Source organism: Larimichthys crocea, chromosome XIV (assembly GCF_000972845.2).
Source record: "Larimichthys crocea isolate SSNF chromosome XIV, L_crocea_2.0, whole genome shotgun sequence".
Taxonomy (NCBI): domain Eukaryota; kingdom Metazoa; phylum Chordata; class Actinopteri; family Sciaenidae; genus Larimichthys; species Larimichthys crocea.
Window position 1 is genome coordinate 10,021,171 of NC_040024.1, and position 12,963 is coordinate 10,034,133.

A 12,963-nucleotide genomic window follows, 5' to 3' on the forward strand; every position below is an offset into this window, starting at 1 on the left:
TCCAGCGACAGATCGCTTGTTTAGTGTCCCACAAACAGCCAAATAAACAACGTGGCAGAGAGAAATAAACCGCTGTCTGTCCTCCTGCCCGTTCGGTTAAAGAGACAAAAGGGAAACCATGTCGGCATCTGGTTGTTGTGTCTCGCTTGTTTGACCAAACATAAAATGTCTGCTTTGGTTTTGTACTTTCTTCTTTGAATGGGTTTTGAGGGCTGGAACTCGCCCTACCTGTCAAGAAACTTGTAAACCTTCAGAGGAAATGAGGTTTTTCTACAACAGCAGTGGCAGAAATGTTGCATCTGTGTTTAGAGTTCGGTCAAAGATGCAGAGAGATGTAACTCATGATGCAGGATACAGAGGAAAAAGGCAGTATACTGATCCTGCATATGTGATATATAATGTAAACATTCAAATTGTAAGATTGTTTGATTGAGTTGAGTTTTTATATATCACAGGATTTTCTAAAATGACATTTTCATTGTGGAAGAAGTCACAGTGTGTAGTATTAGAAGCTATGAGATGCAATAATTACCTACCTGTAATGATCCAATCAAGTGAAAACTGAGGAATAAAGTGCGGAAAATCAGGAATAACCCCATAAAAGTCTGTAATACACCCACATATATCAAAAAGAACACCTAATACTTTCTGACTATGGTACCCAGTTTTCCTAAAACAGTTGGACATTGTAGTTTTTAACCAACATTACTCAAACAAAAGGAACTACCATTTGTTGGGGACTATTTTCAACGGTTCACAGATCAAACCATTTATATGACTGACAGTTGACACTGATTTAAGTGACATCACTTGAGGTAATTTATCAGACTCCCTATACCTCCCTCTGGAGCTAGAAAAGACTGTTGATATTTAGAATAGTCTTACCATCTTACCATGTGTACATTTGTTCATTAGCACTAAAGATAAACGACACCTGAGACTGATGGGAATGTGCTGTTTGCAGGTAAAACCCAAAGCATACAGTTTCATGCCAATGCATCCAATAGTTGACCAAATGACAGGCTGACATCAATCTCTCAAGAGAAAAAAGAAAAAGTCGATCTCGGCTGTTGTGTTATAAATAAATATACAGAACATCTGTCTCCCTGTTGATTATGTATCTTTCATTCACTCCGTCACATCATCAGCCGTGTGTGTGTTTCGCTCACGGCACGGTATGATTACAGTCTATTTCCTGACTCCTCTGTTCAGGTAGGAGGTAACAGCAGGTAGAAAGCGAGGCTGACATCACTAATCTCCATCTGGAAACCTTCCTTTGAGTTTGTAGGAGTATGTGTGTGTGGACATGAATCTGTTTACACGGTCACATTGTGGGGACCCACTGTCCTTCTGGGGACAAAACATCCCCATGACTTAAATCATTACATTTCAGGGTGAGGACTTGTTTTAAGGTTGTGATGAAGTGTGTTATTGTGTGAGCATCATAGGATCTAAGCAGGAACTACAAATTGCCCCAATTAGCTGGAGTTCAGTGAATTTAGTCAGCATCAATCCGTCATCTTTATCCTGTGTGACTGTGTGTGTCTTTTTCCTGAGTCATGCTTCCTGAGGTTTTTGGCTCCGTGGCTCCAGGTTTCCTCTTCCTAAACTTACTGATGTTCCAGCTTCTCTGTTCACACCCTTTCCTCCATAAAACCCTGAAATCTAATCTATATCTATCTCATTCCACCTTAATCTGCTTTAGGAATAAAAGGAGATGCCTTGGAAACCCAAACCCTCAAAAGTCCGGGATAATGTCTAACATTCCTTCTAATAACCCCCCAAAACACCTCAGAAATTCCTAAAATCATTGGTATTAACTCCTTAAAAGTGTAAGAAATGCATCTGTCTGGAATAATCACCAATCCAGTCAAGTGAAAATTCAGTGTGAAACCTGGAATAACCTCAGAAAATCAGGGGTAACCTGACATACCTGTTTGGAATAAAGTGTTGAATCACGACAGACGGATAAATGAATCCACCCAATAACTCCTGTCTCCCTTACCCTGCCTGTAAATATCTAAAACATGAGCTTATGTGTATAGTTTCATAGTTTGCCAGTTGGACACAATCTTAGTCAAACAAGAGGAAATAGCATTTGTTGGGGATTATTTTCAGCAGCGGATTGATCCAGAAATGGATATTGGCCAATATTATTATCTATAAATCTACTACGATTACGTTATGTCAATACGTTTTTTAACAAAAACACAAGTTCCTATTGAAGACATCTTTTCAAAATCAGCTCACAAGATGTAAGCAAGCTTTGGATACACGCATTTACTAATTGGAGGAGACGTATAAAACATAATTCGACTCATCTTTTAAAGCTGTTGGTGCACGCAGAACGCTGTCACCATGAAATCTGTTGCAGGGAAGTTATTTATTTGTTCCTGTGTCGCCGTTACGTTCAAAAGAAAACGCATCTGGAAGAACTTTAACAAGAGTTCTACGCTCGTGTTGCTACGCATGAGCACAAACAAAATAACAAGCGTTTATTGCAGTAAATTTTAAAAGCTTGCGCTCGGTTGTCCAACTGGGGCGCAGCTGATCAGCAAAGTACTTCTTTGAATAGTGTACATCATCATTGAAATCATTGGGAGTTATGGTCACCTGCTCGGGAATAGGTACGCATTCAAGATAAACAATAATTAACATAATCAATGCACCCCTAAATTGCTATATAAGGCTACGTGTCCCATTCTGTTGCAAGTTTCATTAAAGTAAAAGAGTAAAAGGAGGAATTTCGCAGTACGACCTACTGTTTTCTATAACTGTCAGGCTTGTTTCATTGCAGTACTGTGACACGTCACATCCCGGCTCTTAGGCTGCAACAAAAATGGAAGACGGGACGAGTTTACAAGATGCAAGTCGACGTATTTGTTTACGAAGTAATAATAAAGAACAGAAAACGACGACGGCGATCGGTAAATTTAGCACGTGTGGATGCGTGAGATTGTCTGCACGACAGAATAAAACAACAGCTGCCCGCGATGAGACATTGGGGAAGAGTGCGAGAGCTCTCCCAGGGAGATGGTGGTGGTGGTGGTGCTGAGATTTATCAGAAACTGCACTGGACCCAGATGTGATTCATAAGGCCGATGATGTCCCTCCACCGAGACCTGATCCTGAAACACAAAGTCACATGATGATCTTATAAAACCAAGATCGATAGAATAAACTACTACGGTGTATAATGAGCTTAACCTTCCTTAAACATGCAACAAACACTTTAATTCAGCAGTATAAACTGAGACTTTACAATCTTTTACTTACATTTTGGATGCAGGACTTACTTGTATTTGAGTATTTTTACTGTGGTATTAAATTAATGGATCTTTTACATGTTTAAAAGCTTAAATTATATAATTATTATGAATTCAAGTTTAACTACAGTTTGAATGATGCACCTGCTTTGTGTGATTTCTAAGAATATGAACTTCACACTGTTGAGTCACAAACTATGGGGTAGTGTTGTAATAAAACAGTGATTTTCCATTTTAAAACACACACACACACACACCCTGTGGACAGTAGCAGCCAATGTATTACCCATGAAACAGACACCTAAAAATCATCAGCGTCAACTTGACCTTACCGTCAATGACTTCACATAATACAACCGGAAAATGTGTCTGTGGGTGTGTTTCATTTGAAAAACACAAAAAAATAGAGGATTTCGAAACTAAATTTTAACACCATAAAATGTGTTGGACGGATATGAGGTCACCACACACACACACACACACACTGGAAGCATTGGCATGTTTGAGCATCCTTGTGTGTCTGGGAAAGACTACACACACACACACAGGGGAGAGATTTCCCCCAGTTTCAACATGTGTATTGGGAAAGAGGGGAAAAAGAGAGAGCGGGACATCTGCCCGGCAGATTTCTATTGTTTCTTTTCTGAACCGGCCTTTCATCCTTGCCCCATCTCCTCCGTTCATCTGAAGAACATCAAGAGCCGGTTCATGGAAATGTCAAGGAGCGATCCCGGCATTAACAAAAACAGAACTACTGATGACCGTACCGCTGATTTACTCATGATTTATTACGGATTACGCTTAATATTAAACACACAGCGATCATAATTTAGCTGTGAGCTCACATCATGATTCTGACTGTACCGCTAAGTAAAAACATAAATTTTCGATTCCTCATAAATCCCATATATCACCTCCTCTGCTCCCGTCAGTCACCGAGGGAGGAAGCGAGGCACGTGCTGCATCGTGTTTATCTTTGTTTAACTTCATGTCGCGACGTGTTTACGCTGCGTTCATGTTCTCCGCTCGTCGTATTTGTTCGCAGCGATGTTTGTTTACATCTCAGTGTGTTGCTGTTATATTGCGTTGTCTTTATATCGTGGCCAAGCATGTTTGTGACTGTGCTTGGTGTGTTTGGATTCATGTTGGCTTATATCGTGTTTCGCCCGTGCTGGAAGGTGTGGGTTAATTTCTCGTAACCGCGCAGGATAACCGGACAGCTATGACGTGGCTGCTTGTTTGTGCTTCTAAATGAAAACGCCCCAATATTCATGTGTAAGGAAGAACAGCCACTTCAAAAGCTGCTCAGTCAGTCAGGACCTTGAAAATTTAATTTTGGATGTGTTTGATATTTGCGAGAATCTGTTTATTACAGCCAGTGATCAGGAAAAATTTCTTTTTCTCATCAAAGTTCATAGCTGTCAAGATTTTTAAGCAGGGTCGGACTGGGAACAAAATTCGGTCCTGGCATTTTTCCTTTGGACCGGCCCACCATTGGCCCTATCTGGTGTTTTTTAACTTGGTAGCTTAAGCAGCTGCTCCATAAGCGAAGGCTCGCTGCGGAGGCGCAGGTTCAACTCCCGACCTGTGCGGCCCTTTTCTGCATCTTAACTCTGATTTTCTCCGTTCCTTCTTTCCTCTTTTTAGAACCTCGTCATCCATAATTTATTGTAATTAATAAACATACAGTATGAAGTTTATCTATAGACTGTATATGAGTCTGTCCCTGTTTCAGTTTTACATAAACCTAGCGGCTGCATGGACGCATCCATTTGAGGGGACAGGGGAGGAGTGTGTGTTCTGCAAATATTAACCGATATTAGCCAGTGCAACCCAAAGCCTATACCAAGTGGATGCAAATGGGCCGCAAGTCCATTTTGGGCTGCTGGGCAAATGTTGCAAAGGCTACAAAATAACAAATACATACATACAAAGAAACACCGGACCAAATGTGGCCGAGATGGACCGGCCCATCTGGCATTTGCCCGGTAGCACAGACTGCCAGTCCCAGCCTGTTTTTAAGTCCATTTCCATTGTTGACAACATATCCCAGTCCATGCCCAGCTAAACAAAAAGTTGGCAGAGACGTGGATCATTGTCAGAGCTGAGGTGGACTGAATGAAGCCTGGTTGCTCAAACAATCCACCTGCCATGGTTCCCATCAGCCAATTAAAGCGTCTTCCTGCATAACTTTAAGCCTTAATATAATGTGAACAGGTGAGTTGTATATAAATTCACCCTCAGTACAGTTGTCATGAACGGGGAAATTAGCTACAGAGACCAAAATTGTTTTTTGTACCAGGCTGTAAACATGTTTATTTCTGCTGTGAAGTTGGACATTTGAACATGGGGACTTATGGAGGTTGAAATGCCCTGGATGGAGGTTGCCCGCTTGGTTTGAGTCCTAATCCCTCTCTCTCTCTTTCTATCTGTCATTTAAAGAGAGAGAAAACCACCGGGCCTGAACAGTGTCCAGAGAAACATCCTCCTCTCAGCAGGTAACAGTGACTTATTGAACTAGATTCTGGTGGCTGCATTGTGGTTTGGTTTCTGCTCAGCTCTTGTTTGTATATCTCCACATAATGAGAAGGAAAAAAAAAGATTCATGCATATTGATGAATATGATCCAGCTGCTGCGTTTCCCCTCTGATCCTCCTTCAAAATAAAAGCACCCAGTGGAGCACTTGGTGATGACAAGAGAGTTTTTTTTGTTCACCTGTTTAGATGATTAGAGAAACACAAGACAGAAGGTTTTAGATGTTTCGAGGTCAATTTTGAACGGCGTCTCTGTCATTCGTACGTCTGTTTCTTTTCTGGTTTTCCTCTCTGATGTCCTCCGGCTGCTCCACCTCTCAAACTCTCTGTGATTTACAGAGTTTCCTGATGGACAGTGAAGTAAGCATGCTGCCAACTGTAGCTGCGGTGTCGTGCCAGAACAGGAGCCGCATGAGCAGGCGATGTAACCCGGGCTCGGCAGCTTCTACGGACATAATGATAGAGGTGAAGAGACTGGAGAGGACGTTGACGGAGGAAGCTAAGTAAAGAAAATGAGAGAGTGATTGAGCAAGAAGCCTCCGGACAAGAGTAAATGTGGGACTGACTTTTAGTGGTTGGTGAAATAAAAGGTTGAAAGACAGACGCCGAGCTGGACTGACTGCTGTTCGACTAGTCAGTAATATCAGCTGGCTGCTACGTCTTGTGTTGTTGACCTTGCTTAGAAAAGTTGTCAACCCGCTAGTTTTTGATCATAGGTTATGTAATCAGAACAAATGCAGCTGGACATATTTACCACGGTGGTATTATACTCTGAAACCGGGATGGAGCTAAATCACAAAAATACCAATTTCTAATTAAAAGAAAATAACCATGAACACAAATAAACTCTTTATCATTAGAAACTCTCTGCTGATACCAAACTTTCAGTTCCAACCTGGAACCGAGATCCACTCGTCTCTTGTCCAACCTTATTCCTAATAAGCACACACACAAACACACACACACACACACACACAACAAGCGTCCAAAAATGATGTTCAGATCTAAGTGTGTATACGCTCGCCAGCCCATGCACACACTCAGCCTCTCTGGGGTTGAAATCAGAACATTTGGCCGAACAAAAGACAGATTTCCAGCACTGTTGTCTTGGTACTTGTACTGGTTTACTGGTAGACACACACATACAAGCACACACACACACACACACACACACACACCCACTCAATTATTTTGATGATTTACTGGTAAGGCTTTGGGTTGGTGTTGCTGGAGAAATATTTGACAGCAGATAAACACGTGTTTCATCTACAAAGAATGGCCTGCAGCGGCCTGTGTGTTACCACTGTGAAAGATCGCCTTTGTTCCGATGTTTGCGGAAACATTGTGGCTACACTTAAGACATTATCCTCATTAAGTTTCCACAACGTGTCTCCCAAAAGCACTCGGATAGACGCAATTATCTAATTTTATCTGTGAACCCTGCTCTTGTGAACTTATATGATGTATTGTTTCGATTTAACTACCCAACAGTATTTTAAAATAGTTAGAATTAGGTCCGACTGCGTGAGTGAAATGACGCTTTACACATTAATGTATCTGTAATTATAATTAAATAAGACTTTTTTATGACTTATTAACACTTTAAGTGCATTTTACTAATACACACTTTCACTTGAGTATCAGATATTTGCTCTGCAGGGCTTCTACTTGTATAAAAAGTTTTATTTATTTATTGCGGTACTACGATTATTTCAATCTGAATACTTCCTCACCAGAACCCCCCGTTGTGGCGCCATTGTGTCCGTCTCATTGTCTCCTCCTGGAGATGTTTCTCCCTCCAGCTTGTAACTGTCATCGACGTTGGTTTAATAATGCGCCTCGGTGTGTTTCATATTTCTAGTTGTGTGTGTTAACTCGCTACCGGTGTTTTAATAATACTTTCATATATGGCTCAGAAGAGTATAAGATGATTGCCTGCAGGTTTTCAGAGTCTTCCCTCTCTTGTTTATATTTTTTGGCATGTTAGCTCCAATAAAGTACAGATAGGCGTCAATGGATTACTCTGATGTGATGATTCTTTGGCAAGTTCTGGAGTTGTGGCTTGTTTTTTATGATTCCTACGCTGATGTTTGGATGTTTATTTGTGATGGAGCTCGATCTAGAAACTTAAGACGTGTGTAACTGTATCTGTAGATAAAATAGCCTTATTCTAAGAGATGATATTTCTTATTTCCAAGTGATTGTACACTAATGAAAACATATTATTGGATTTCTACCATATACTGTTAATACAGCCACCTAAATCTGACACACTGGATCTTTAATGTATGTGTCACAGTCGTGGCTAAAGCTGCAGCTGCTGACTAGATAAGATTGCCGAACAAAACCACAATAACTCACTTCACCTGCGTATCTTCACGTCAGATCTCTCTCTCCATGAGACCCTCATGAACTCCTGATACCTGTGATATCTGCGTCTATTTGTAGGTATTTCTATCATAAATCCACCCAGACAGACAGTATCATATACCTGCGTACACACCACTATACCTACCTAAACATGTTGTTTTAAGCTGTTTCTGCTCTTTACATTCATTTAATGACAAAATCGAATGTTTACATCATACATTAATTAACGGTTAGATACGTTCTTTCACTTTTATGTCTCTAACTCTGGTCTCAAATATAACTGTAGTCTCTTGTAGTGTTTTAACACATTCACTAATAGAAACCACCACATGCCATATACTGTAGGTCTTCATCCAACTTTAGGGTTCATTCCTTCATTTTGATAATAAAAAAATTATAATTTTAAGCATGATAGGAGAATCAGAAAGAGAAAATCTTCTATCATTTTAATTATTACTGAATTTTAATTGTTGTATAATGGCAATATTACATGAGAGGGTGTGCTTTACGGTCATTATTGGTACGGCAAGTGGTAAGTGCCAATAATTACCAACTAAATGTAGCGTGTAATCAAATTGTGGGATAAACATTTTATGTCCAGCAAGTAGTCCGACCTTTTAGTAACCTGCACCAGAAACGATGTCTAGTCTTAGCCAACTAATGTTGAAGCTTTCTAGAGATCGTCGAGTTTTTCCCCAGAACTGAGTAAGAACACAAAACCTCTTTGTGGGTTCAAGTCTTAGAAGTGACTAAGACATCTGCTGAAAATAAATGAATCATTTTCCCACAAGTCCGTGAAATTTCACACTCATTTTTGAAGCTATATCGCGTCGGCGACTCATCAGCACAGCTGATCCAAGCATTTCCAATAACTCCCCACAGTGGTCCAAAGTCCAAAGGTCAAAATGTGTTGGGAAAAATTAATGATTTCCAAGAAATCTTGTTTTTTTTCTCTAACGAAGGGTTCAGCTTTGGTGAATATTAGTCAACCTTTAGTCTTTAGCACCAGAAAATACAATAAAGTTGATTTAACCATCATAACAGGAGGTCATAGTCGATATAGACCACCTGTGGTTCATGGATTATCTCAAAAACACTCCTCTGATTTCATTCTGTGTATAGCAGTATGTATTATTATATTTTCAGAAGTATTTGTTGGATAATTTTCTGTTTAACATCCTGATTTTACCTTTAAGAGCAAGAAAAAAGCGTTTCAGGTTTATGACTTTATCGCATTCGACTTGGAAACAGTACTGTTGTGCTGATTTAAGCACGTTTCGAGCGTCTACTTGACCAATCGGATTGCTTAGTCGGAGCTCCTTGTTGTACAGTACGGCCTTCTTACTCTGTGAGGAGCCTGCGACACGTTTTCGTTTCCCAGAGTTTAATCGCTGTCCGAGGTGGCGGGGAGGTGGAGCTGACAGAGAGGTCGCAAAAGGAAGAAAAGATGGAGGCTGTTTGAACGGGAACAGGGTCAGTCAGTGAACTTGAACTCCAGAGGTCGCCGAGGGAGAGTTCGCCACCTCTGAGAAAGGTCACGATCTCGCCGTTTACTCAACCAGGAAAACACACACACACACACACACACACACAAGCCTGAAACTCACACACCCATGCCACAGCACAGAGGTCAAAGTTCATGGGTTAACTAAGGGAACTAACAGCAACTGGAGGGAAGGAGGGAGCAAGGAGAGAGAGAGAGTAGTTTTCTAACCTGCATCTGGCCTCCAGATGGTTTGTGAGTCATCCCTGGGTTACACACACACACACACACACACACACACACACACACACACAACACACCTTCACACACATACACATATAGAGAAGCAGTTTTGGCTTCCCCTGCTGAGACTGGATCATTCCCAGGTTGGGTCGATCAGGGGGTAAACTTGACACCTGACTCTCTCTCTCTCTCTCACACACACACACACACACACACACACACACACACACATATATATATGTGAATACACACACACATTCCACTCGCAAACATACAAGCCTGTGCTGTCACACACAAACACACTCGATACACATGTTTCTTCTGCACAAATCATACTCACAGGCTGCGCGATCACACACACACACACACACACACACACATATATATATGTGGAAAAACACCTGAGTCATTCGCCTGCCAGCAGAGTTCACGTCGAGTGTGCGAGTGTAAGAATGATACTCCGTGGCGTCAGCATGCAGATATGAAAAGATGGAATATATGTGGGGTCAACATCAACAACAGTATAAAGAACGGACAGCGTAAAGGTGATGTCACCCACAGGTTTTAAAGCTAAAATAATATGTAGTTCTTCATCAGGCTGCTACTTCCACTTTGTGTGGATCATCGGCCGACCTGAGGCGGGCTGAATGACGCCTGGGTGCTTTAAAAAAAGCCACCCACCTGTCAATCAAAGCATCCATGCTCTTAATCCTGCATAACTTTAGGCCTTAATATAATGTGAACAGGTGAGTTGTATATAAATTCACCCTCAGTACAGTTGTCATGAACGGGGAAATTAGCTACAGAGACCAAAACTGTTTTTTGTACCAGGCTGTAAACATGATTATTTCTGCTGTGAAGTTGGACATTTGAACATGGGGACTTATGGAGACTGACTCACTTCTGGAGCCAGCCTCAAGTGGACGTTTGAGGAACTGCAGGAGACATATTCTCCATAAAAGTCCAGTTTCGGGGGTTAAAGTTACACGACAGAGACACCCTTCACCTGATTACAAGTCAGTGCAGGATTTTAAACCATCATCATTTTATGGTAGAAAGTGACTCAGTGCTGATTTAACACATCAGATTAAGAAAGGAGCAGCTCTGTCGATGCACAGGAAGGGAAAACAGAATCAAAACCACAGCAGATTGTGAAAAAGATAAACTACACAAGAAAGCTGCAACTCACAGTTGTACGCATTGCCTCAAATAACTTATTGTTATTGTGACCAATGTTAAAATTTTTTGTTATGTTGTCCCCAAAAAGTCTCTCATAAGGCTCCAGAGCTCTCGTAAATGACTCACTTCTGGAGCCAGCCTCAAGTGGACGTCAGAGGAACTGCAGTTTTTGACACTTTACTTTAATTGGCTTCAGTTTGCAGCAGGGAGGTTGCCATGGAAACGCTAGAGTTCAAATCAAATCACCTTTGAAGTTGTTTGTCTTTGATATGTCCATAAATGGTAACTAGGGGGCGTGTCTTATGTTTGTCTTTGATATGCCCATACATGGTAACTAGGGGGCATGTCTTATGTGATGTCACACATTCTAGAGCCTTTCATCTGGACTTTCTCTATAAGTACACCAACACTGCTACAGAAAACTCACCAGATTCAAGAATCCCAGAGAAGAAAAGACGACTCTTATGGATACAATGAACTCCCCGATGAACACCACCGAGCCTGCAGCTGCTTCTGCTTCTGGCTGCGAGTCTCCAATCGAGACAGACGTTCAAAAGCAGCTTCGTCTGTTTGTCACCGTGCTGACCGTAAGACTGTTACACAAGTGTAACACTCTGCAGAGCCGTACCAAGGAGCAGTGGGCGGCCCACATGAAGACTCTGGTTAGCCAGACCATGGAGGGGCTCACTGTGACGGGAAACTTCTCCGCAGACGGTAAAGACATCAAGAAGGTGTGCAAGGCCGTGCAGAAAGATCTGCAGAAGAGGTACGGCAGCAAAGGACTGGTGCAGACTGTCATTCTGCTAGAGGACGCAGCCGTTGATGCCGACATCGCCCAGTGTTTGCAGACTCACACCAGAGCTTTCATCGCTGAACAGGGGAAGGAACGCTCTTCTTCTTGTTGGTGGCTTGTTTTTGAAACTATCCTTCGGACGATAGCTTTGCTCGGCACTTTGGCGTTACTTCTATTACTCATCTAACGTGTAGTGCTTTCCAGGTGTGAATGTGATCAGACTGTTTTTAGGAACACTGTTCACGTTCACACCTTTTGGTTTTCTCCGGGTCGCTCCGGTTCGCCACCGTTTAATTTTAACGGGAAAAAATACTGTACTTGACTTTCCCATCCCGTCACAGTACGTGTTTGTTTGGGGTTTTTCCTCCGGGTGCTCCGGTTTTCCCCTCTCGATCAATTTGATCGAGAAAAAAAAAACCTGTACTTTCTTTACTTTCCCATCCCATCACAGTACGTGTTTGTTTGGGGTTTTTCCTCCGGGTGCTCCGGTTTTCCCCTCTTGATCAATTTGATCGAGAAAAAAAAAACTGTACTTTCTTTACTTTCCCATTCCGTCACAGTACGTGTTTGTTTGGGGTTTTTCCTCCGGGTCGCTCCGGTTTTCCCCTCTCGATCAAATCGATCGAGAAAACAAACAAACAAAAAAAAAACATTTCACCATTTCACCTTCAGCAAAAAGATTAGATTGAAGTGTCAGACTATGACACCTTTTAATCTCTTCTTTGGAGACACGAAGAGCTGGATGTTGTTTTGTAAGATGAACATGAATGTTCATCTTACATATTTTACGGTATAACCGTTTCCCTTTGCCTTTAACCTAACCCCTAACCCTAACCCCTAACCCCTACCCTTAAACCTAACCCCTAACCCTAACCCTAACCCAACATTACAATAAAAGTACATTAGTACAGTTGAATCTCACATTCAAGGACAGTGTTTTATTCCATATTTTAAAATGTCTGTAGATTTTACAGTGAAAAACTGCCAAACCATGAACTTTTCAAAAATGTGTCATTAATTAAATTTTTAGATTTAGCAGCAGCTAGCTTCTTCTTTGCTTGAAGCTTTATTTATTTAAGTGTTTAGTTAGTCCA

At 41.4% G+C, this 12,963-nt stretch overlaps 1 long non-coding RNA gene across 1 annotated transcript in view; it reads left to right on the forward strand.

The window, feature by feature from the left end:
• The window catches only part of LOC113747614 (uncharacterized), an 83,979-nt gene extending 77,675 nt beyond the window's left edge, over positions 1-6,304 (forward strand). The window contains exons 3-4 of the long non-coding RNA XR_003463733.1: positions 5,709-5,764; positions 6,141-6,304. This is a non-coding gene — a long non-coding RNA (uncharacterized LOC113747614). The remainder of the gene's footprint in view (positions 1-5,708; positions 5,765-6,140) is intronic.
• The last annotated feature ends 6,659 nt before the right edge of the window (positions 6,305-12,963 follow it).